Consider the following 22,612-nt stretch of genomic DNA (forward strand, 5'->3'; position numbering starts at 1 on the left):
AGACCACTGTCTGATTTGATATATTTTCATATATAGAAGCAAGAGAAAGTTAGAGAAGGTTTTCTGTTATGCAGCAAAGTTATGTTATGTTTTGGTGTTTTCTGTCAAAAAAAAAAAAGAAAAAAAAAGAAAAAAAGAGAGAGAGACATAATCACAAACACTGTTCAGATGTAATCAAATGATCAGAAAAGATGCCCTGATTGAGTTTAGTCCTTTCAGTGCTGAATGGTGTTATTTTACAGCCCAGAGCATTTATTCTATTATGTCCCAGTAAAGATCAAGATACCCTCAGCTCAGGCTCCTCTTTGTTTCCTTTTTCATTGTCCTTTTTTTTTTCCTTTGTTTAAAAATGAGTTATTTAGAAATTCTACTTATTCTCCTAAACTCATTCACTCTTCCTTCAAATGGTGAGTATACTTATGTCACTGCACCAATCCATACCAGCAGAGCAGTTTGAAGTTTACCAGTGACATTTTGACAGCTGAAGCCTGCATTTTCAATTTACTGGGTTCTGTATCTCTCCTGTTTACTGTTGCTTTGCAAGAGAATGATATTTTATAAACACCTAGTAATTTTGTTAAAATAAGGATCTGGACTTTTAACAAGAGAGCACTTTTTTAAGGTTTGGCATTCAGATATAAAACAGATGTTTATTGTACTTTTTAAGTGTCCAGGAGATCTTGTCAAAAGTGTCTGGCATGTACAGTTATTTTTATGTTATATGGAAGTGTATATTATTCTTTGTTTTCATGTATTAACTCACGCATATTGTTTCATAAATGAATTTCGTTTTCTTATTATGGAATAATACTTTTGGTAATTGCCTACAGCTCTGCATATAAATGTGTTCTACAAAGGTGTTTGGATTAAAGATGTCAGGCTACAGCTTTATTAAACAAACTGTTCATTAATCTCAAGTATTATCTAGCATGCCAAAGACTTTCCCTTTGTAGACATTATGGGTTTATCTATGGAATCTCTTCTCCAGTCACTTGGGCTTTCTTACCTCTAGTATGCCAAACCCATTTCAGTTGTTTCCCCATACAGAACACAGGGTGTAATAATGCAACTTCAGCCAAGAACTGAAGTCTTGATATGCAGCTTTACATTGCCAAATCACATTAGCAGTCTGGATGGGACTATTGTCCTCCCATTGTGGAATGCAGATCTCACTTTTAAAGTTGCATCAAAGAAAAACAAAATAAGATCAGCTCGTTAATGGTATTTTTTCTTGAGACATCAGTCCTTTCCAGGTATTATTCTTAAAAGAGAACCTTCTTTGTTAAGAAAGTAATGCTCCAGGAATAGCAGCCATTCCGACTAAAATATTCACACTAGATTCTGCAGAGTCCACCAGTTCCTGAGCTCTTGGCTAAGTTCTACCCCTGAATAAGGAAAGACAAAAACAGGAAGGCTTAGTTCTTAAAACCTCTCAGACAACGGAGTTTAGGGCCAGGCTAACCATGTTGCGTGCCAGTCTCAATCTTAGTCAGATTCTGCCATTGTTTGTGCTAATTTAAATCTAGGGCAAGACTGTTGACTTCAATAATGTTGACTTCATTAATTACAAGGAAAGAAAAATCTGAATTTTGATCTATTTTTCTTTATGACACCATTTCCATTCTCTTTCATCTTATTTCTTTTGTCTTAGTCTAGGCCCTCTCCTTTTCCATCAGCCAGTTAGTCACCTCTGCAGTTTCTTTCCTCTCTTTTTCAGTTTTTGTTTTCCTCTGATCTCTTCCTCATTCTTCTCCTGAAAATACATAGTTTTAGCAAATAATGGTAAAAAGGTAGTTTTCCTGGACTAAGAATGAATGTATAGAAGAGGGACTTAATACTACTCTCTGTGTCGTCTGATTCAAAAAAAAAAAAAAGCTAATTATGAAGTGGTTAACTGAGCAAAAGAGACAATTATAAATAAGCCTAAATTTAGAGTTACAACTTTTAAGTCAAAGCCTGCTGAAGACCATAAGAGTATTTTCACCAACTTCAAAAGGATCTGAAGCACACCCAATCTTACCTTGCTATTTAGCACAACTTTAGGTTAGGACTGCATTAACAACCTAGGGAAACTGCCTTGAAGGTTAAACTGGCCTTTATTTTCAAAGAGAATGCTTGACAAATTTTGTCAGACTCTTGGGCTTTTAATTAAAACACTGGAAATTTTCAAAGTGACAACTACTTTAAGACTTCTTTTACTTCTTTTTCTTCTTGGGTGGATCAAGTAAAGTAACCGAAAAAAGAACATCTTTGCTTGGTGTTTTTTTCTTTCATTCAGATGCCCATCCAAACTCCATTTACTGAGAGGAAAAAATATTCCTTTGACCTTCTTGATATCTTGTGCAGAAACAAAGTTATTGGGGATTTATCCATGTTAGTGTGTTATTGCACCAAGAATGTCTGCTATCTTTAACCAAACCAAACCAACCAACCAAAAAAAAAACATTACCAGTCATATTTCTTCCTGTGATGATCTTGTGTATCAGAAATATATTCAGGAGAGTACATTTAACTGAATGCAAGATCAGTCTGTAATTGCAGTATTTGAAACTTATTTGTTGAAAAATTGGTCACTCTGATCCTCTATAGAAATTTCAGGCCTAAACATGTTCCACTTGTGACTCATTTGTTGTGCCATGTGTATGATGGTTTCCTGCTTGCACAAAACACCTATTTTATTTTTTTAATTTATTTTACTTTGGCCTTTGTTCTCCAGAGCAGTAGCCATTTTTTCAGTGTTCCAAAGGGAATGGACATTGTGAAAAAATAGTCTTGAAAGCAATGTCATGTGGTGCTACGGCCAAAGCACAATGTGTGCCTGAGGATCCAGAAGCTACCAAATGACACGAATCACACTGGCCGTGCTTTCTCTAGCATAAACAGATCTCCCATCCGAAGTTATGTCTGTGTGCATTATGTATGTGTACATGCTATTCTTTAAAAAAGCTGTGGTATGGTGGGCCTCCTAGGGAGCCATGGGGAGTTTTGGCCTCCAGCTCCTTCCTCCTTTAGCAGTCAGTGTGAGATGGTGGCACACATCTTTGAACTTTGTTGTAAGATGTGTATATGAATCTTGTATATAGAAATGTATGTAAATATTGTAAGATTTCTATGCAATAAAAAGTACTGGTGTATATATACATATATTTATGTATATTTTAACCTTTTTTTTCCTATTATAGGTCTGATTTTTCAATCATTTTCACTGTTTTGATTTCCTTTATCCCATGTGCAGATTCACTATTTTCCTGAACCAGGAAGGCAAAAGCAAAATTGAGAATAAATTGTTTTCTCATCTGAGTTTACAGCATCTGGTAATATGTAGGTTTCTTCTCCAGATAAACTGTACAAAAAAATTAGCACTACGCCAAAATCCCTAGAGCGCCTGTTAAATACTTAACAAAAGACTTGTTTTCACAAAGGAATATCACCCCTAATTGTCAAATCCATTCCAAACAAAACTAGGAGAAGATGAGTGAGTAATATTTTCAATCAGCAGTCAGGCCTTTAAAAACTTAACTGTGGGCAGTTACAGCTAAAGCTGCATTTTTGTCTTATCAGTCACCATTTCATGGATTTCATTATTTTCCCGGGTTTCTTTCTTTCAATACTTTAAATGTAATTTTTGACATGTGGGGAAGATGTATGTGACAGGACAGCGTTTGGAAAGAGAACTGCTGAGCTGATTTCCTCACGGTGTGGGCTGGTATGTGGAAGTGCAGGCCGCCCTGTCAGCTTGGGCTGGGAGGCGGGAGCTGGGCTGCTGCGGCCTACCTGGGAGGAAAGCCTAGGCCTGGGACCCCAGGTTACTTGGGTGCTTATGGAGTAACATCTGTTGAGAAAGAACTGAGTTTCTCCTCCATTTCTCACTGTCCTACAAGGATAACATCTAGTGGACTCTGTCTTGGCTCTTTTTTTACTTTGTTTTGTAATCCCTTTGAGGGCTGTTCTCCACCCTCTTTTCTTTCTCCAGTACTGTGTTGCTTAGAGGTCTTCCTCCAAGGTCTTTACACTTTTAGCTAGAATTAATGACATTTGAGTCAGACAGCAAAAAGAAAACTGGATCTTTCCAGTTTTGGGACCAACTTTGTTGGCTTTGTAGAAGGACCAGCCCTGGAAATGGTTGAAATAAAGGGAAGTTGAACACTCATCTCTGCCCATATATATTAAAGGCTTTATTTTCAAAGAGGTCTCTGTTTTTGGAGAAAAGAAAAGCCGCAGGATACACTTATGAGGAAAATAATTTCTAAAGCCATGCCAGATACTCAGCTCTTTCCTCTGGCCCGGCACTGAGAAGCAATCCTTAAGCTGCCTGCAGAGGACATCTGGTGATCCTGTGGTATAGGGGAGTCATCATGTTGCTTAGCCACTTTAGGACATCTGCTCTTTTTAGCTTTTGGAGAGTGATGGGACACAGCCAGAATTTGCAGTATTTTGAAATAGGTCTGTCAGCAGAATAGTCCCTGAGGAGTTTTATCCCTGCTGGTGTAATTTCAGGTTTGTTCTCTCTTTGCTGTTTCCACATCAACCAGAAAAGACCCGGTACATCTCCAGAACAGAAATCAGAGAGGTATTTTAAAGCAGCTTTTGCCACATCTGTGGACTCCTCCCAAAAAGTAGGTTTCCAGACAGGAGAGATCTGTTCTGAACACTGAATATAAGTTTTTCCTGGAAATATCTTAGCCACTAATAAAGACAAGAAGTGCACAGCTTTGTAGAGTCAGCATGAATCAGGAGTTAGGGATCATATTAAGTTGTTGAGAGTACAAGGCAATCAGTACAGCTCTGAACTTCCCTGAACATGTCCTTGATGTGACACCCTAAGTGCCTGCTGCAGTGGTGATGTTTCTGTACGCCAGGAATGCTGAGGCTCCAACAGTCAGCACCACCTATCATTTCATCCTCCCCTTGTACCACTTCCCACTCCATTATACTTGGATTCAAAACGTGAAAGAAAAAATGGTAGAGTAAATCATTCAGACATCTATCCCGATGGTAAGAACAACTCTTAAGAGGTAAATCTGCTTAAAACATATGGGTCAATCATGGATTAGTAACCTTCTTCCACTCTCTGCTGCCTATTTTTTTGGTAAAAAGATGGCCCAACCTGCATCAAGTAAATAAGATTTAAAAAAAAAAAAAGATAAAGATAAAAAAAAATAAGATAAACTAATATGATATGAACTCAAAGAGGATGGTATATAAATTTCCATCTTCTCCCATGCTACTCTCTGTAGCTGAATGCATCATTACATAGCTTGTTGTATCAGATTTCCAACACTTTATTCCATTTTTATAAAACAAGTTTCCTAAATGCTTAAAATGTTGTGTGTTTATCTGTATTGATCCTCTGAAAAGTCTGCCATTTTTGATTTTTAGATTTATAGATAAACACACATGAATATACACTGTAATTTCTGTATGGACAAAATGGACTGGGACCTGTGGAATTAATTTTATCATCCTTCGTAGCAGAAAGCTGAGCTGGTATGTACTAAATTATTTTTATTCTTCTTTAAATATACACTTCTTTCATATTTCTAGGTAGAAAGCTACAGGAAAACTAAACTTATATTTATAGTCTAGAATGCCAACAACGAAGACCTAGGAAAATCTTTAGGAAGATTGTGTTTAATGTATAAACTATCATGAATGGTACAGAAATTTTTAATCCTGTCCTGAACAGATGCAAATTATGTGTTTGGTGTTTGATTTTTTTGTTTGTTTGTTTGTTTGTAAGTCATTATGCAAATGAGTGAATTATTCCAGTTAGATATCAAGATGTTCTTGGCTCTCGTATGTTTGGATTAGTGAAAGTAAGACATTAAAACTGGAAGGAGTATCAGTGTTTATGTAAATATGAATTCTTCTTCAAGCGTCTTGAGCAGTGAGAGCTAAACTGATTTGTGAAATAAGCAGGTATAAACTCTATTGCCTTCAAAAAAGATTTGCATGGTTTATGCTGCCACTGATTCCAGTGCAGTCAGTTAATTGAATAGATCTTATCTTCTGAAATCATCTTTGAGATTTAAGCCTCTTCTGCAGGTTTTCTAGAGACAGATATGTTTCTAGGAACATGAACTTCAGAATTTTAATCACTTTTTAAGACTACTGCACCAGTGATATGCATAATTCACAAGTTTCACATTGCAGGCATGTTAAGGCAAATGAACTATTGCAAACGTAGCAACTTACTGTGTATGTATAAATCCAGAAATAAATATTGTTCACAGTTCACTGCTCAGTGCAAAATGACTTTTTTTTCTCTTGAAATACAGAGGCAGTATTTTATGACTTCCATGGTCACCAATAGGTATGAGGGTGAATAGGTGGATTTCAGTATTTTGGTCATGGTCGAGAATGACTGTACATTTTACTTTCCACATGTATTATATACTAAAATGCATACATATAAATTAACAGCAATTAGAATTTTAATTAGAAAAGTATCTTGTAATTAATATTCTCCTCTGCTTTTCTTCTTCAGAATCTGAAAGTCCTTTTCTGAATTTATTCAGAAATATAGTAGAGGTTTTTAAAGTAGTTCATTTGCAAATCTCCACCACAAAAGAGAAGTAGTAACTTCTAAGATACCCAAACACCGTCGGGGAAAATGGCAATGCCAATGCCAGGAAATTTTTCTTTAGGGTGCCCTTAACTTTATTAAAAATCTCTTTGTGTCTTCATGAAGGGAGCTAAGATGCTGATTATTATTCTTTGTCTGCTCCTCAGTTGTTCATTCCCATTTATCTTCCATATAGCATTAGCCAATACATGAAGCAAAGCACCCTTCTAGTACTCTCCATATGCTTGACACATCATGAAAAGCCACCCATGCTTCTGAGAGATGCTCCTGGCTTCTGTAGCAGTTCAGGGCAGGGAATGGAACAAAAAGGTTTGAATCAGGCAAATTAAGAATGATCTCTAAGATAAACAAGTATTATTCAGTAACCTGATTTAAATTCCAGGAAGTCTGAAGTCCATACCTCTTGCTTTGTATTGCTCAAAGCCTGCTCTTTGTCTGCTGTCAAATTTTCAATGTATGACTGGAGGTGACTGACTTTTCTATTCATTACCAGGCATAACTATTTTCTCACTCTTCAGTAATGCCTTCACATGTTTGTCTCAGTTAAGCTTTGTGACTTTTGGCATGAATTCTACCAGATCTGAGGAGGAGGAGAAGGATGTTGCACATTTTCTCTAAGACAACTCAGGTCACTGTTTGTGCCCCACTCTATTGTCCCTGTCTAAAGTGATTGGAAAACTTTACCTCTTGCACCTGACTTTCCATAGCTTCAGTGATACCTTAATAGACTAATTACTTCTGATCTTTTTATTTTCATCTTTTTACATGTACTGTCTTCCAGTTTAACAAAGGAAAAAGAAGGGGAATAAAAACAAACTGCCTTCAGTCTTTCTGCTGGGACTGAAGATGGGTAAGCTTTGAATTTCATATAGCAGTGGCATGGGAAGGGTGCAGGGAGCATGCAGATTTCATATCATTCTGCAGTTATTTGCTTTAGTGGAGCTCACTTTCTACAAGGCTCAGTGAGTGGAGTAGGGGAACAGTTGTTTACCCTTTGTTCTTTACATTCATAATAGAAAAAGATGCAATTTAGAGCTCTGTCAAACATAGGCGATCCATCTCATGCAAGGTCTTGAAGTATGGCATTGTTCCAATTTGGAACAAAGCTCCAAAATTTCCAAATGTTCACTGAAGGAAATTGTTAGGAAAAAGAAAAAAATCACCCTGGGTTATCCAAATCATTTTAATTTGTCAAAAGTGAAGTGTTTTATTTTGGCTTTGATTACTTTATATTTTTGATATGATGTATCTAACCTGATACAAAATTAAATATCTCCTTCAAAAGCTATTTTTTTAAACCCAACCTTTAAGCCCAACAATACCGAAAAGGACCATCTGCTAGGGATACCACTTTGAAAGTAGGTACCAAATTTTTCACAGATGCATACAGAGATTGTTGAGCAGTGCATTTCAGCCATTTATTCATTTGTAATAGCTTGTTTAGATTTGTTTGCAACCATTTATTCAACCATGTTGAATAAGTCAGCCATCACAGTAATGCCAAGATGCAAGGGAGTCCACCTAGCATACACTGAACTCTCTCCTCTAATTTCATCTAAGTATGGGCCCAGCGGCCCCTAGGGGAGCCCATGGAGATGTGTGAGATATCATGGCACAGGCTGAGCATCTGCCTCTGGCTGAGTGCAGTCACCTCTTGCACAGGTCACAACCCTTTTTAGCTGGAAGATGAACTGTCCTGGCAGACAACATTAACAAATGTCCCTTTTAATTTAAGTAAAGATGGACTGCATTTTGGGCTTCCATAACCTTGAAAGATACTTCTGTGAATTACCCTTGATCTGGAACTAACAGGACCAACATCAGCAGGTGTGCCCAGACCATACAGATGGATTTAATGTATCCTAGAATAGCCATTGGACATAATGAAATATTTAATGGCTGCATTATCTTTTTATTATTATTATTATTATTTCCTATACCTAGCCATATATGAAAGCAACCTGGGAGTGTCACTGGGAATAGATGTTTTGAAATGATTGAAGCCAACATTGAGAAAAGGACTGTCCTGCCATGTCTCCTTTCATCAGCTGCCAAGGTGTTGATCCTGTGGGGCTTGTTTGTTTTTGTTTGTTTAGTAATCAAGTGGTGGCCTTTTTAGTCATTCTTTAATCATCAGGGCATAACATGTTCACATGTGGCCATGACGCATAACTCCATCACAATTCTTTCCTACTGACTATAAAAGGCCTGACCACAGCAGAACCTAGGAGGGCACATTCACTCCTTGTTTCATGCTGCACTCGCAGCTTGATCGCTGCAGTTTAGTCTACAATTATGCATGGGCTTGAATCACCATATTTCTCAGAATAATTTGTTGGTGGAGAGTAGACCTGTAAAACACACAACATTAGTTTAGAGAGGTGATCAATTTCTGCCATTCGTTTATGTCTTTATTGAGTATTGATGCAGTGAAACCCTGGTCACAAAGAGCTATCGTTAACTAGTGCACATTTATTTGCTTAAGGAGTCTGATAATCAGTCATCAAATTTCTCCACTTGTTTCATGGCATTGTATTTCATCACTTGGTAGGGTATGAAACATTATCATTCCTTACATAAGTTTGTTAACGGAATATTTATTTGAAGAGATTTCAATATAAATAAAGATTTTCTACATATATTTCTTTAAAAAGATTTATTTTTATTCCAACTATTTGCTTTCCTGTGAAAACTCCAGAAGTGTAAACGGCATGAAAATGGAATTATCCCTCAAAAAGAAGGGGTGATCTCTCCAGGTCAGGTTTGGGTGGGGTACAGCAAATGGCTTGATGTGTTTGGGGGATTTCACTCCCTGTCCTTCTTCCCCCACTACTGTAGATCATTTATCCTTTCAGAAAGCAAAGGAGGGCTGGTATAAATTAGGAATGGTAATGTAAAAGCTTATACCCACTGCATAAAAGTCTTTCAAATTAATACAAGCATTAAATTGCCAAAGTTTTTTCCATATACTGCAAATATTAAACATGACATGCCCACTAGGGTTGGTATAAAGTTTTGTCAACATTTTTGGCATACAAGTTCTCAGCCTGGGGTCAATATTTTCTTGACCAAATTTTGTTGTTTCAGTTGCCTTTTTACACTCAAACATTGTAACTCAAATATTTCAAAAAAAAAAAAAAAAGAAAAAAAAGAAATTTGGCAGGCTATTAGTCCATAATGTGGTCTAATGCCTTTGGGTATTTTTTTAAAATGTAAATCATTGAGATATTTAAGGTTTGAGGTTTAAGAACTGTGCACACACTTTAACAACTTCTTTTAAAAATATTTAGTATGCATATTTACTACATATGCATCTTATAAGGTCTAGAGATTAAACTGGAGATTACTTGCTAAAATATGCAAACTGCTGTCCATGAATAAACATCCTCATGAACTGCTATTGAAAGTTTCTTATTTAAAAAATGTTGTTTAAAACTACAATAAAAGTGAAGGGAAGTAAGATGGGGGAAGGAAAAAGCAATGTTTAAGTAACTGTAATGGTTTAACTTGGCCACAGAAAATAAAGACATTCATTTTTTTTTCTCCTGGGATCTCATCCAAAGCCCACTGAGGTCAAAAGAAGGCTTTCCACCTATTCCCATGTGCACTGAATCCAGTCTCTGCTATGTTGCTCCGTTACTGGGGTATGCTGATGTGCTACAGCAGCCACCCACATAACACAGTAGCCCACCCATATGCCATATGCATTACATAGGTTTTGAGGTAAGTTACTGGTGGCAAAGGAACTCTCCTCTTGAGCTTCATTCCTGTCTCTGTAAATTTGAATCAGATTTCCACTTTTGCCTTGACATATCAGTGCTTACAAGTTATTCATTCACACAGTCCTCACTTAGTAAAATATGGGAGGAAAACTGTTGAATCCTGCAAGGGTACAAATGTTCCACCAGGCACATGCACATAACAGTGCTACATACTACACAGCATCCATTGGCCTGAGAGTTATCCTAGGTATAACTTCATTTCGAAGTTGATCGTAACATCAGCCTGGGAACACATTTTGTAATTTTTTTTAGTTAGGAGTGACAGGATTTGTGTAATCAATGAACTCTGGCACAATAGCATACAATGCTCTTAAGAATGCAATTCCTGCAGTTTGTAGACAATCCGTTCCTTATGGTGATTTCTGGGAGCTTGTAAACTCTCACTAAGATGCTGGCAACATCCACCAAACATCTCAGACACATTGTCTTTCTGAACCTGAACTTCTTAAATGGTGGTTAAACATGTTGTCTGCTTTAGTTTCCTGTCTATCTTCATCATAAGCCAGCACCTGTTTCCAATAAATTATACACAGAGCTGTATCAGCAACACCTTGGCAGCAGCTGCCACCCTGAAAAGCAGAATGCCCTTGAGGACAATACACCTGTGAACACATACAGTGTTTATTTAGCTGAAAGCCAAAACTTTAAGTTACATAAAGCAATTATCTAAAGCCTAATGTATGCCCATTATTAACACAAAATAACCTCATTCTTAAAAACCAATAAAAAACTATTTAAAGGATTTTTTCCAAATCCCAGGGAAACATGTACTAGCACCGTGGATCTGCTATTAGCCTAGAACTTAAAAGTCTGATGGTGGGAAGATGTGTGGGGGAGGCTGCGTGTGCAGAGTAACAAAGTAATAGGGCACAGATTTGGAATTCATTATACAATGAGATGAGAGAAAGAGCCAAGCAGTTTTCAGAGAGGCTGTCAAACAACAGACTTTTTTTCATTTTAGTTCTGCATTATAAAGTAGCATTTTGTTGCTGAAGCATAGAACTATTGTGTTTAAGATGGTGTTTGATCTTTCCGTCACTATGAGACAGTAGGAAAAAATGGTCCTGGGAAAAAGGTTTTCTTATTACTAGAGCGAACCTTTCATATCCAGTTCACTAGCAGCACTGCCCTTTTATGTAACAGTGAGCCTTTTTTAGCAGCACTAAGTAAAGTTACTTGTTTGCAGCAGATCACAGGATAATGCAAATGAAAAAAAACAAAACAACAACAACAAAAACAAAATTATTATTAAAATAGAACAGAAATCTGAGATAAGTTCTCAAGCTTTGGTAAAGCAAGAAGTAGCACAAGGAACACTGTAGTTCCAGTAATTTGCAAAATACATTTTCAGTTCAATATGTATACTTGTATGATTATTTGGCACATGAACCTTATAAATCACTTAAAGGGAAAGACATTTTCTGCTTAGTGTTTCCAAAATTAACACTAAATATGGGAAATACATATATGTGTGTGTGTATGTATATATTCCTGTATAAACATTCATGAAATGCTTACATTTTTTAACTCATAATTCACAATACTTTAATTCCCTATCTGATTCTTCCTGATGCTATTTAAGTGATCATCTTAAGTGCTTTTAGGTGAAAATGTGCTTTAACGCTTCTGTTTGGCCAGACCTGAAAGCTGTGGAAGGACTTGCTAATGACTATTACAGCTTTCTTAGGTGTTGCTTTTTTAAACACTTAAAATCTTGAATGCGATTACATGTGGAGTGATGATGCCAGAATGTAGATATTTTCCCATTGATAATTTTGTTTGATTAGATCCAATGGGTTATATTAGGTTTTGTGAAGTGCAAAATAAAATTCTAAGAGAATAACACTAACATAACTTCATGATACATGCTTTGTCTTTCAAATGTGATTCCAAATGTAGCTAATTAAAGTAACTTATTTTGTTTCATATTTTATTATCAGATAATTTAAACTTTAACAGCTGTATTTTTTTTCCAGCTGACTATTTCTAACTGCTCTATTTTCATCTCTGAATGAGAATGGTACGTTTCAGAGACCCAAGCTTAAACATATGGAGTAAGTCAATGATTCCATTTCTAAACCTCCAAATGACTGTTCTGATTACTCATGCAAACCTATATTTTTGCCAGGTTTCCTTAAGAGTTTAATACAAGTAAAATTAATAAGAGCGTATTTTCTTCTCATAATGCACATGCCAATATGATAGAATGATTGTCACCATATACGGATACAAACCTGCTTCTTTGGTTTCAATTTTCTTGGCTGTGTTTGATTATAATTGAATATAAATGCTAGAAGCACCCAGCTAAGATTCCAACTAAAAGGAAATTCAGTGACAGCCATGAAAAAAAAGAAAACTATTTATTTTCCCCTGGAGTGTTTAGCTTTTATTAAATGTCAACAAATCTAAAAACATGCTTTGCTAATCTATGGTGTGTATGGGAAATAAGTCACAAGCACAAGTTACTGAAGATAATGTTTGCTTTGTTTTAGATAAACAGGATTCAGAGAACTGAAATCTCTCACAAGCATTTAAAACCTACCCCTTGTTTTCCTTTAACGTTTGTCAGATCTCCCACTGGTGATCAAAGAATGCCAAGCTGCGGTATAGCATGGGGTCTGAAAGCAGACCTACATTTGTGATTGTTTGCTACCCTCTGTGATAAGTTTATCCATCAGTTTCTTTCCTGTTGACTTTCATGTGTGCTATTAACCCAGGATGTTATATTTTCTCAAACAGAAAATGGAAGATGCCGCTGGCTTGAAAGTCTGCTGCTGTGCTGCCCGTTGGAGACTTGCCTTGGGCATGAGGACCACAGCCACAAAAACAGCTTGGCGCTGGGAGCCCCACTTTGCTGTGGCATAAGCTGGGTTCCTGCTGACCTCACATCTGTCTTTGCGTGGGTTTTGCTGAGGCTGAGATGTTAAAGTGGAAGTAAATGCTGTACATAAGAGAAACATGTCAGTCATAAAGGAGAGTGCACAGCAACCATGCTTCATCTGGCACAGTATTTCATAGGGTTAAGGGGGGTGATGAGATTGTAGGGCTATGCGGGTCAGTTTAGTCTCACCCAAGGGATCTCAGGGTTGGTTCAGTTTGGTGAAGAGGACTGCTAAGGCTTTATACACCTGGGTTGGCTTGGGAAGTGGTTGACAGAACAAACTATTGCTATTACAGCCTATACGTCCAGGATGGAAGTGCTAAGACAACCAAAGGAGGAGGGTAGAACTGTGGACCACTGCTCCCCTGTCAACAACAACCTTGCTGCAGTGTGGTCTCTTCTATACATTAGCAGTCATCACTGGTTTCTCATGGAATAATGTTTTGGCCAGGTAAATGTAAGGTTTGGGTTTGGCCTCCAGTCAGATGGTACCCAAAAATAAGTATCACATGACACCCGTCTCTTATTAAAAAGCCAGGCAGAAGAAAGCACAGATGCAAAGTAGTTTGGGCACCATAAACAAACCACCACCAGAAAAGCCAGGTATGTATGAGATCATCTTTTTAGAGAACATTTTTTCTCAGGCATAATGAGGTGGGAAGAGAGACATTGGTAGAAGATTTTCCCTTACTGCAATGCCTCTTTTATTATTTTCATTAAATTTCTTTTCACTCCTGCTAATACACAGAACAATAAAATAAAGCAACTTGAAAGTTCACAGTATGCAAGATTCATCTTGCATCCACAGAATTTGTGTAACCCATTTTAAACTGATGTTTGCTTGTTTAAGAATGCACACCTGCACATTACCACTTGTGGTAAATAAGTTTATTAGCCAAGGAATGTCTGCATACTTTCTGGAAATCCCATGTAAATGCAGTTATGTTTTCTGTTAAGATCCCCCTTTGGTTAAAAAAAAAAAAAAAAAAAAAAAAATCTATCCCACTGCCATACTCCAGAAGGTAGGAAAACAAGCAGTGAATGATGTACAAACATGCAGGAAAGATGCAGGTGAAGAGATTCACAGAGATTAAAAATGTCATAGTCCTGATGATTCAGTGTGTCTTTCCATGTAGAATTTAACCATTCTGTTTCATATTATATTTATGTCAGATCAAATGCTCCAGTCAGAGACTGAGAATTTATTAGTGCCTCATTTGTATTTGTTTTTACTTTGAATTAAAACCTAAAGGTGGTGACAGAAGAAATTCATATGCTCAGCATCTGATTAATAATTGAGAGCCACTCAACTTTACTAATCATCCATTTGAAGAGAATTTCCTTATATGAGGAGATTGTTCCACTTAGGACAATTTTTTTTTACTTTTTTTTTTTTTTTTTTTTTTTAAGAGCAGAAGGGTGGAAAGAAAGTGAGGGGAGGCCAAGGAGCAAAGGGAGAAGGAGCAAAGTGGGAAGCTTTGATCGTTTCACCGAGGGGCTGAGGCAGTTCAAAATGAAAGAATCTCTCACCACCTTTAAAAAAAAAAAAATCGAAAAGAAAAGAAAAAAGAGGTGGTGGTGGGGAACAGAGAGAGCAGTGTGACAGGAGACAGAACATGAAGCAGGAGCCAAAGCCTCACAGTAAGGGCTGTTGTTAGGCTCCAAAGGAGAAGCTCTTTGCAAGGCAGCAAGGAAACAGAAGAGAAGTAGCACCTTGGTTTCCTTAATAGATTCCCTAAAACCAACAAAATGCCAAGAGAAGTGAAGAAATCACAGGAAGAAAAATGCATTCAGGTGACTTTTCATTTTGCCTTTTTCATTACATCTGCTGTGCTATCTAGGTTATAAAATAATTGTGCCACAATGAGACTGAACAGCCTGGAGCTATGGAGAAGCCTGTGTCAAAGCTGCTGGGCAATCTGCAAGAGGAGCAGAAGGTCTGAGAATTTCCATTTCCACAATGGCCATGGCCTGCGTGTATGCTGGGGTTTGGAGAAGCTGGAGCCCACCTGGGTCAGGTGAACTTGAGACAAAAGGCATCTGTCAGCAGCTGGTTCACAATTCATGCGGGGCCTGCTAAAGCTGTGTCTGTTTTAAAATAAGCAGAAAGATAATGAATATAGTATATGGTTGTAATTTTGTCATAGACAATTTGATTGGCACTTTTCTGCAGCCCAATGAAATGAGTAGGACTTTCTGCTGACCAATGTGCTATTACACTTGAGGCAGGATAGTCCTCGAATCTCCTACCCTTATACAGCCTAATTTTCTCTGTTTAAACCTTTTAAGCTACAATGCCTACAACACCTGTCAGTAAGCATCCTTTTGGCAGGCCAACAGAGGTGGATATACAAAAAGGCAAATCTGTGCCTGGATTGTTGACAGGGATCCTAACGGAGTACGAGTGTACAGCCCAAGCACTTTAATATGCAGACATTGTTCCTGGCAGTATGTATTTAAACACGAACAATCTGTGATTTGCCAAAGAAAATTAAAATAAGAGACATGAGTCTCTTAATTTGCAGAAAGTTTTTTTTTTTTTTTGCAAAATAATAATTGCTATATGTGTTGTATTTACTATGCTTTTATTTTTGTTTTAATAGGCATAACGTGATGGAAACCTCTACTATCGTAATTTATTCCTAAAGAACTGCAGTTTATAAGTAATTATAAACAGTATATGAATTTAATGCCTGAATAACTGCCATCTTTTTTTTTTTCTCACTAGCAGCAGTCACTATTCAGATATTTGAATGACAGAAACAGAACCACACCTACCCAGTGTAATTTATTTTAGTGATTTTCAACAAGATGTCCTCTGTGATTCTGTGTGATTCTGTAAAAAAAAAATTCCTTGAAAAATCCACATCAATCCTTCATCTCTCCTCTCCTCTGAGGAATGTGTATTTATATTATCCTTGAGCCAAGAATGGATCATCATTCACATATGCAAAAGAAACATTAAATTGCTTCTAGAGTTTGCTCATTCTTACTCTGTTCTATTACTTCACTTGTGCGGCATTATACATTAAACCAGTTATTGTGCTGAGTATAATAGGACTACCTGGAACTTTACATAGCAGGTAGTGCTATTAGACTGGGTGAGCATTGCTGTTGTTTTGTTTTGTTTGTTTGTTTGTTTGTTTTCAGGAATCTGCTAATTTATTTAAAAAGAAATTGTACAAGTGGAGTTTTGGACAAGCTATAGCCAGGTACTGGTCTTCTGAATCCTTCTGGAAATACTACTTACAAATGTAACAGTCCTTTTCTTTGTCCATTCACTGTCCACGCTCAAAGAGAATGGTATTTCACATTAATTTAGTTGTACATGTTTGTTATTTCAACTAAAATTCTCAAAGCATCAAAAGGCATCAATAAAGCATCAATATATGAGGTATTTGAAGAAAGCAGACACAGGCACACCAGATCAAAGGTACAGAATACAGTCTGATTAAACTAATTTTTTAAAAATGCATCTGAATAAATTCTCTTTGATTCAGAGAACATGAAAACCAAACTACCTTTGAACAAAAAGTTCCAATGAAATCCAATATTTTTTATAATTTAAGAAATTCAGGGTTTTTAATGTTTCTTTGCTTTTGCCTTTTTATATCTCAATTAGACTGAGACAGAGCTTTGTATGAAATATATATGGGGTCAAAGCCTAAAGTAGAGCCATCAGTAATGTCTGTAGAACATTTGAGTTTTCTTTGGATTTCATGCCACTTTAGAATAAACATGTTTGCAAAAGTCTCAGCAAGCAGCAACATTTTCAGCTGTTTACTAAAAATAAACAGAGACCAAACTTTTGAAAAGTACACTATATTTATATCAACTCCTGTTAATAAATTTGGTGAGTTCTTTTCAGTATTCATCCTGTTTAGTTATCACATAACTGGTCTCACTCAATGCCACCCTGCCAGTTTCACAAGTAGTAATGCTTCTCCGATATCCAGGCCATGTGAAACACTATGGGAAAGTTTAGGGGCATGTATACAGATTGTGACTCATGGAATTGGTTAGATACAACTTGTGGCTGCATCCTGGTTTAGGTAGAATTATAGTATCTACTCATTGTGTAATACAACTGAACATTTTTGTTAGCTCCATCCCTACTTCTTCATTAGTTTGGATGATTTGGTAGCCAACCAACATGCTGCTATAGCTTCTTAGCCTATTTTAATTGAGAAAAATGAAGAAACATATCTCTGAAGATCTGAAGATTTGGGATTTTTCTCATTTACATTGACAATTTCTAAAGGTAATGGCATACATCTGAAAGTAACCAGCCCTTGCAAGCTTTCTTGATGAGCTCTGCCAACAGCAGCATACTCTTGGTCACAATTTCAATAGCCTGCAGGTGGGAGAATCTCCAATAATATCTAGTTTCTAGTCAGGATTTAGAATCAATCTGGAAAGTAAATGCTGTCCTCCTAGTTTATCGTTTTTCCCCTTTCCTACAAGCAATTGTCTGCAAACTGGTTTTCTCTCCATCAGCATAGGTTTTCCGACTAGCTGGTTTTGTTTGTTTTCTTTTTCTCTCTCTCTTTTTTTTTTTTTTTAATACCATTCAGTTGTCATCTTTCTCAATTCCACAACCTCTAGACCTTCATCTTCAAACCATCCTTCAGAAGCTCCTGAATTCTCTTATGCCAAACAGATGAGCCTTCTTTATGGAATTTGTACATTCCTGAATCTAACTCTTGCCAATGAAAGCCCCTTCTGTAGAAATTCTGCTTCTCTACAATGAGAAGTTTGGTGCCTCTTAGAAGCACTACAAAGTCACCAGCTCCATATATTTTCTGTCTTTCTATGGATGCACAAATCTTGGTTTGAAAGCTGTTTGCCAAGACTACAAAAAACGTTCCCAGTAGCAATTAAACTTTACCAGTGATGATCATAAAGACATCATAACTATAACCTGCATGAAGGCTATAAGCCTTCAGCAATGGCAAACACAAAAAAATGCAGTAATAGTATTGGTGTAAATGGGTATCAGTAGCTGCTAATGTATTGCCTGGCATAAAGGCAGAAATAAGAAAATGCCTGTTTAAAAGTGTATTTTACCTATTTGATAGATACGTAATGACAGCCGTCTTGACCAGCAGTTGCCTGGTTCTTGCCCATTTGCAGGACATTTATGCAAACATAGGCTCTGGTACTGTGATTATAATAAACAAAGTCCCAAAGACTCATCAAGCTATTGAGTGCGAAGGGACTGAAGAAGCTGTCAGACATTCTCATGTGTTGTCTGTGCTGTAATTGTTTCCAGTGGTCAGCAAAAAAGCCAAACAGAACCATAAGGTTTTAAAGATTAGGCTTCATGTCTCCCGCATAGTCTAATACATGATATGGCCCTTTCCTGGAACTCTGTATGCACTGAAAGAGAATGATGAAGCAGAAGAATGGGCACTATGCCATTGCATCAGATGAAAGGGACATTGGTGGATATTTGCCATGGGAATACTTGACCGTTAAGCACTTGATCTACTGTCTGTTAGCTCATGGGAATGGAACTAGTAAACTTGGGAAACCTCAAATAAATTCCCATTGTATATGTAATATAATCCAAAGCAGAATCTTCTTGGGAACAATTGCTAATGATACTGGAAGTCATCCTTGTTCAGTGGAAGAAGAGACAATTTTCTACAATCCATTTCAGGACAGATATTTACGCTGAAAACTTTTACCCAGTAGTTATGAGATGGGAGGTCTGTCATTAGTGAAATCTCCATTTTGGCATCAGCCTACTATGATACTACAAAGAATAGTTTTTTGAAAAGGCTGCTTCTGCCACCCTTGCAATGACTTGAGGAACCTTTAGAATTACCTAGGTAATAAATTGCTGTTTCAGAAGAATGAGCTCATCTTTGTACCCTATCCACCATAGTCATGGTTTCTGTTATGAACCAGATGAGCTGAACATTTACCTTAGATCTTTTCTCTAATTTATGAAACAAATGTGTAATAAAGACAAAAAGTCATTTTCGCATACAAACAATTTCACTGACATATAAAACAATCCAATGGCTTTGTAACTGTGTGTTTGGAGATGAAACTAATTTTAAATTCTTCCTTAGCCCAAAACTGCTAAGATTTTAAATCAATCATGTGCAGATACCTCACACTGAAAAAGTCATGCATTCTATCTGGCTTCCCTACAGGGGTTTTAGTCATTATTTAATAGAAACCATTAAGCCATTGGAATCAGAATACACAACTAACATATTAACAAGCCCAGAAGAGAAGAACTGAAGTCAATAAATCATCTAAAGAATTTCTCTTTCAATTACCATACCCCAAAGAATGAACCAGCACAGACTAATAAATGACATATCAAATATACCTGCTTTACAAGGTACATATACATACTGAAACACTATGGCATTAGAGCTGGGGACATGAAATACAACAAAATCTTTTGACATCTTCTGATAGAAAGCAAATTTACTAGTGTAAGTTTAATGACAGTTAATACTTTTTTCTGCCTTGCCGACTAAGTCTTCTTCTCCAACCCATGAAAGCGTGTTTCTGTATCCATTGTCTCAATCATAATGTCTCTATTCAAATTTTGTCTCAAAACATCTTTCTTGCCTTCTTCTCTTACTTTCATGAGACATAGCCAGAGAATAATGCAGCTCAGCTGCCACAGAATGCATTCCACCAGAAGAATGCACCCAAATTTGACCCAGGGAACAGGATATATCCCACAGTATATAAAAACCTTAATATTAAGTTGCCAGAAGGGTATCTGGTAAGCTTTAAATTAAACATCTTTTCAGTGAAATCTAGCTACTCTGTTACTCCATAACCTTCCCATGGCCCATTACATATATGGTACTTGATAAAAAAAAAAAAAAAATCAGCATCTGTTGGAAAGACAAGTCTTTTCACAATAACACCAAGGTGCAGGTGAAACTTGGTTTTCCTATTTAAACCATGCCTAGTTTTCATTCCCAGCTTTGTCTGTGTTCTTCTCCCTCTCCCCCTCTATTTCTGTCTATATTTCTGAATGGAATAAAATAAAATTAAATTCATTAGAAAAGAAAGGGGGAAAAGACATACACAGGCATGTCTTCTCAGCTGTTTTTTTAAACTCTCACGGCTCTAGTAAAAATACTATATACCTAGGCATTGCAAACCAACATTAGTTTTGCTGTAAAAACACCACATGCACGTTCTTAGACATGAGTCCTCTATGCAAGATCTTTTCACATGTGCAAAAACAGCTGACATTTCATCACTTTCATGCAGGGATAAATAAAAGAATCGTGGAAGAGAAATCCACTGCTGCTCTTGTCTATTTGTCTAGTTACAGATGCTGCTTCTTCAGCATCAGGACTGTGCATGTTGATATTAATTATGAAAGTCAGTTTCTTATATACTGTCTACTGCAAGTGGCTGATACTGCAGTTTAAATTATTTCAGTGTGCCCCGAAGTTGTCACAAACTCCTTGCAATATAAGGAAAAAAAAAAAAAACACTAAAAAACTAATTCCCTGGACCAGTGTCCTGCTGAACCTAATACAAGTATGATCCTGTTTCAGTCAGAGGTTGAAGGCACCTCTGGAGGTCATCTAGTCCAACTCCACACTCTGCCCATGCAGGGCCTCCTAGAGCCAGTTGCTGAGGACTATGTCCAGGTGGCTTTTGAATATCGCCAAGGATGGAGGCTCTAGAGACTTCCGGGCAACCAGTTTCTTTGCTCTGTAACCCTCACAGTAAAGTGTTTCCTTATATTCAGATGGAACCTCCTGTGTTTCAGTTTATGTCTTCTATCTCTTGTCCTGTCACTGGGCACAACTGAAAAGAGCCACGCTCCACCTTCTTCAGACATTTATATATATTGTTAAGATCTCCCTTGAGCCTTCTCCTCTCTGAGCTAAACAGTTCCAAGCTCTCCCAGCCTTTCCTCATTTGAGATGCTCCAGTCCCTTAATCATCTTTGTGGCCCTTCATTGGACTCGCTCCAGTATGTTCATTATTTACAAGTAAGCGAGGGTTTAAAGCAAAGTAGAACCTAGGTTAAACATGCTTGAATTAGGCAGCAACATGGTCAGTGAAACAGAAAATGTGAAAACACTAGAAAAAATCTGAGCAAATAAATAAAAAAAGAACTAGGAAAAGGGACTGAGCAAGAGCTGTTTACAGGTAATGTGTATGTGTGAAAGCATATATCTGTGTGTCTGTCTGTGTGCATGCCTAAAGATACTGGCCTGCTACTGCTAAGGCACTGTAACCTGATGCAAACTGTTTCATATATTAAAAAGCTACATTAGTAAAAAGATCTTTTCAGAAATAGACAGACATGGTATCTATGCCAAAAAAATGACATTATGAAGGGATTAACTGTTTAAGTGGTCAAATTAAACCAGACAGAAATAGTCAGCTTCCCCTGGCCTGTAGCTCCTCTGCATGAGGCAGCGTGTCTCGAGCTGCCACTACCTCATTGCTACTAAGGCGAGGAGACAGTAACGTTAGGAATTGGGACTTTTCCCAGTCTCTCACTGTCTGACCTTATGCCTTGCAGTTTTATCTGTGCTAGGGCGGGATCTCCCAATTTCCCCGTGCCTAAACCTGTGCCACAGCAGAGAACTTTCTCGGTGTAGCTATTTCTAGTGAACTGTCCTAGCACTTGGTGTAGACATGTCTGTTCTGGCAAAACTGCACTTTTTCTGCTTAATATGTGTGAAATAAGCTACCCTGGTGAACGCACAGTGCTGTCATAACTAAGTCCACAGGAGGGACTTCTGCTGACACAACAAGGGATACTCTTTGACTGATATTATACTTTGTAGTGGTAGCATGACCTAAGGCCAGAACTGAGACCTATAACCTGCGTATTGCTCTTCTTATTAGCAGTCCTATCTAGATTAGGGCACTGGCTTGATACTTGCTTCAAGGGATTAGGAACAGCGACATGTATATGGGAGAAAATCCCAGTGCATGCAGAGGTGCTCCGCCTAGACCAAGGGCTATTCCAACACAACTGCAGTGTTTCTGGCACTCAGCTTTACTCCTTCAGAGCAAGCTCAGCTATCTTTGGACTAAGACTAGTAGGTTTCTTAAATAAAAGAGTACTAGCTGGTGTGAGAGAGCGTCAGTTGTCTTGTCAGTTGCCGAGGAAGGAAGGAAGGAAAGAAGGATCACCTCATGTCACCGAAACATTTCTGATGCACTGGGTATGATCCTGGTGTCCCACACTGTTTAAAAAAAACAGTAGAACCAGAAAAGATACAGAGGAGGGTACAAAATACAAGTTAGCCCTGCAGAGGAGCAGACAGGAGGGCACAATCCCTTCACTATCAGAGATATCAAAGACAGAATTCAGCTCTTAATGGACCTCTGGTCAGCCTCCACCTG

General features: G+C 37.4%; 2 long non-coding RNA genes across 6 annotated transcripts in view; one reads left to right on the forward strand and one right to left on the reverse strand.

Moving 5' to 3' along the window:
* The window catches only part of LOC118253711 (uncharacterized), a 43,926-nt gene extending 29,770 nt beyond the window's left edge, over nt 1-14,156 (forward strand). For 3 of the 5 annotated variants that reach the window (XR_007708697.1, XR_004780500.2, XR_004780499.2), the window contains 5 exons: nt 5,380-5,487; nt 7,368-7,436; nt 10,150-10,309; nt 12,345-12,422; nt 13,108-14,156. This is a non-coding gene — a long non-coding RNA (uncharacterized LOC118253711). The remainder of the gene's footprint in view (nt 1-5,379; nt 5,488-7,367; nt 7,437-10,149; nt 10,310-12,344; nt 12,423-13,107) is intronic. The other 2 variants (XR_007708699.1, XR_007708698.1) reach the window with 2 other exon arrangements.
* A 636-nt stretch (nt 14,157-14,792) lies between these two features.
* Nucleotides 14,793-22,612, reverse strand: part of LOC118253712 (uncharacterized) — an 85,004-nt gene continuing 77,184 nt past the window's right edge. Inside the window, exons 3-4 of the long non-coding RNA XR_004780504.2 lie at nt 16,028-16,085; nt 14,793-15,337 (exon numbers count right to left, since the gene is read on the reverse strand). This is a non-coding gene — a long non-coding RNA (uncharacterized LOC118253712). The remainder of the gene's footprint in view (nt 15,338-16,027; nt 16,086-22,612) is intronic.

The sequence above is a fragment of the Cygnus atratus genome, chromosome 10 (genome assembly GCF_013377495.2).
Source record: "Cygnus atratus isolate AKBS03 ecotype Queensland, Australia chromosome 10, CAtr_DNAZoo_HiC_assembly, whole genome shotgun sequence".
NCBI classification, from domain to species: domain Eukaryota; kingdom Metazoa; phylum Chordata; class Aves; order Anseriformes; family Anatidae; genus Cygnus; species Cygnus atratus.